This window comes from Gavialis gangeticus, unplaced genomic scaffold, assembly GCF_001723915.1.
Source record: "Gavialis gangeticus isolate Ggan-Ray unplaced genomic scaffold, GavGan_comp1, whole genome shotgun sequence".
Taxonomy (NCBI): domain Eukaryota; kingdom Metazoa; phylum Chordata; order Crocodylia; family Gavialidae; genus Gavialis; species Gavialis gangeticus.
Window position 1 is genome coordinate 71160194 of NW_017729004.1, and position 3965 is coordinate 71164158.

Consider the following 3965-nt stretch of genomic DNA (forward strand, 5'->3'; position numbering starts at 1 on the left):
GACAAAGTTATAGGCAACTTCATGCTTCCCCATTATAGCCTATGGGTGAAACATCGAAACAGTTTCGTCAAAACTAAATGGAACAGAACAGCTGTTTCAAAGCTAAACAAAACTCGAAACAAAACACTGTTCTGTTGAAACGAAATGTTGCTGTTTCACACAGCCCTAACTGCAGGTGACTTTGGCAGTCCTAGAGGCAGAGATTTGGTACCTGTGACAAGAGGGGTCATATGAGCCCAGTACACTCTCCTGCCCAGGGCAGGGGGTCGGACTTGAAGATCTACTTAGGTTCCTTCCGACCCTACATCTATGAATCTAAGAAGCTGGATTGCAAGCTTCAGCCAGCAGTGGCAAAAGTTGGAAAACTCTGCTTAGAGTTTTTATAAGTCAGACGTGTCTTCAGAACGCAGTTAAGAAGCAAGATCATGCAGACACTATGCAAGAAATTTTTGAGTGCATGTTATACTGCTGTCCTGATTTTGGGACTGATCTGTTGTGCTATATATTGAGTTCACAGGCTTTCAACAAAAGATTGCATTTGGACACCTTCGTTGATTTCTACATATTTCATTTCCATCGGTACACTTCTTTTTTTGGAAGACAGGAAAGTAAAGACAGGAAAGTAACTTGTGTACTTGCTACAGGAAGAGTACAAACTGTTTGTTTGGGAGGTTCCCTTTTTTCTTCTTCTATAGATCACTTGGTTCTTTTCAGATGATGACCTGGAAGGAAGTATATACTTATTTGTAGATGCTTAACTGATGGATTAGAATACTGATCTGTTTTCTTTTTTTGCGTCAGAGTGCTGAAGTGTGGGATTTCTTTTCATAGAGCTGGTCACAGAATGAAACAAAATCATTAAATTAAAAAAAATTGTAACATTTTCTTTTATTTGACAGGGTTTGGAATTTTCTAAGATTTTATTTAAAAAACTGGCCATTTTCTATTGAAATTTTTTATAAGTAATTTTTTCAACTTACCAAATTATTGATACTGAAACTTTCAATTAACTGAAATATTTTTCTGCTGTGAAGACTTCTGAAAACCATCCCCTCCCACTTCTTTTTACATACTTTTTTCTGGGTTTTTTTTAAGGATGATTTTAAATAAACTTTTTAATTTTGAAAAATCATAAATCAGTTTGGTTTTTTTTTGTACACTTCGAGTAATTTGATATGTTGCCCAGGACTGCATGATACATGCACCTTTCATCCATTATTTTATGTCGCTGTTAAGTAATTCTGCAGTAATAAGACTGTCAGGAAGTATATATCACTGTTGGTGTGTATAAACACACTGTCAGTATTGTTCTACAACTTGATTTCTTTTTCTGTAGAATTTTTCCCATTATTTTGCTTGTGTTCTGTAGTACCACTTTTTTTCTTCCTTTTCACTAAGCATGGTGATGAGACAAAAGGGGTTGTACATGAAAAATTAAATAAATCAGCTAAAGGTTGAACTCAGACTTGCTCCTGGTTGTTGCTTTGGGAATAATGTGGCAAATAACTGCCTCTGGGGCTACTAGCAGATCAGATACTGGAAGCTGAAGGTCTAGACAGTCTCCGGTAGGAGCCATGTCATAGGAAATGGGGAAAAGAAGGAAATACTTCTGTTTGGGAAAAGCTGTCTCAAGTAAGATGACATTTAAAACTGTTCTCTACCCTGAGTTTGTGAGACATTTTGAATGGGAATCACATGAACCTATCTGGGAGATGTTATCTTTGTTCCATATTTGGATTCAGCACCAAGTCAATGCAACATTTTAGTTGCGGAAAATTTGCACATAAATCCCTATTTTTTAGGATATTTGAACTTGATACCAGGCACAGCCCTAGTGATCTATACTGCACGGAGTAATAAAATAAATGAAACCTAATCAACATACACAGCAACAGTTATATCTAGTCTGTCTTTCTTTTTATTGTTTTTTCTACAAGTAAAAGACTGAAAGGACAAAACTAGGGCACAACGAGATAAATGTGCAACTCTCATAAGGGAAAATGGCATGCCGCTAGCACAGTGGAGGGAATCAAAGTGTAGTGGAGAAGCAGAAACAAAAATGGTTTGCAACTAAAGCCCTGTTGGGAACACACTTCAGCTTAGTCTTAGTCTACAACAGAGGTTCCCAAACTTTTTCTTATTGCATACTGCCTTCTGGATTTACTAGCTGCCCGTGTATACCAGCATATATTTTATATTTTAACTTCTTAAATGCCAGTTATGAGACTTAAAACTGCCATTACACAGTTGCTCCCACACCCTCCAGAGATGTCTTGCATATCCCTGGTCTAGAAAGTAAACACACCTCCGACTTTTTCAGGCCACATCTTACTCAATAAAGCAGTCAAGCTGATTCTCCCCCAGCCACCCTCTCCCACCAAAAAAACCACAAACATTTCATCTAGAAATCTTTAAACGATGAGAACACAAAATGCAAATGATTGAGGGGCTTGTTCTAGTTGCCATACTGGATTTCTGATTTCTCTTACTCTCTCATATATTTAAAAAGTGCATAGATTTGTCTCCTTCAACAAAAATGTGAGCACCTTTTTAGATATTTTCTTTGTATACATAGACTGAGTGTGGTAGGGGCTGTAATCACTTAGAGATGGCAGGAATGTAAAGTTACAAGCTAAAAAAAACATGTTGTGTTCAGAAATCAGGTTGAAATACGAACAGCTGCAGTCCAAGTTCTGTAGATGTGCATCATGGTATTAATTGTACAGGATACTAAGTAAATTGTTCATATAAAATAATTGCAGACTCCAATTAATCTTCAGAATGGAAGTAGCAAGATTACATTGACTGCAGTTTTTTCAGGCCCATTGTCTAGATTTAGTAGCATACATTATTATGCATGGGTGACTGGTGCCTCCCGAGTTGGGAGTGGAGTAGGGGGGAGTCCTCCAGTGCCTGATCACTGAGCCAGTGGCGAAATTAGAAGTACGCTCCCATGCACTTCTGGTTCCGTGGCTGGCACTTCCAGGAGATGCATGGCCGATCTCAGGGGGTGCATGTGCACCCCCTACACGTCGCCAATGTTATTATGAACACAGAGCAAAGTCAGATTGAGAATATCAGAAACAATGTTTATGTACATTTTAAAGCAAGTTGCAAAGAATTTTGGGCAAAGCTCCAGCCAAATTAACTTGAATGTTCAGTGATTTATTTAATTTTTTATAATATCTGGTATTTTTATGATTTGGGATTTGAGGGTGCTAGGAACTTAAAGGCAGAAATTAAATAATACCAATGCCAATTAATATTGCTTATCCTATCACAGGGCAAGGCTCTTGACCAGCAAAATTGATATTCCACCTCAGTAGTCAGGCTCTTAACTGATATAACAAAAATAGGTTTATTTAGGGGGAAGGGCTGTATTTTTCTGATATAGTAATTAGAGATGCACTGATAAATCGGTCCAATATCAGATTGTCACTGATATAAAGAAAGAAAATTCACTGTATCAGAAATCAGCCTGATTGTGGCTGATAATTTAGCTGATAAATGGCCCATGCACGCGTCCAGTCACAGCGCAGCATGCAGGTGATGAAGAGCACAGCCTGGCAGCTTGGAGAGCTGTGTGTGGCTGGTAAGTCTGTTGTCATAGAAGGGGAGGGAAGGGGTCTGGGATGGGGGGGATAAATCAAGGCCCCCATGGTGAGGGAGGGAGTGGGGCAGGTGCTATCCCGCCAGGGTGGGGCAGGCGCGGGATAGAGCCATGGCTTGTCCAGGGTTCATGGGGAAGGTGGGGCAGCTCCTGCCATTGTGCCCATCCTGGGAGGGCATGGGGTGGGAGTGTGTCCCCTGGATCTGCATGGGATGGGGTGGGCTGCTGGTGTGGGCTGGGGCCAGGGCTGGACTGGGCTGCATTCGGGGCAGGTGGCAGCAGCTCTGAGAGTGAGGGTTGGGAAGGCTATGGTGAACTCGTCCCCCCCCCCCCCCCCATACACCCCTCCCCGGGC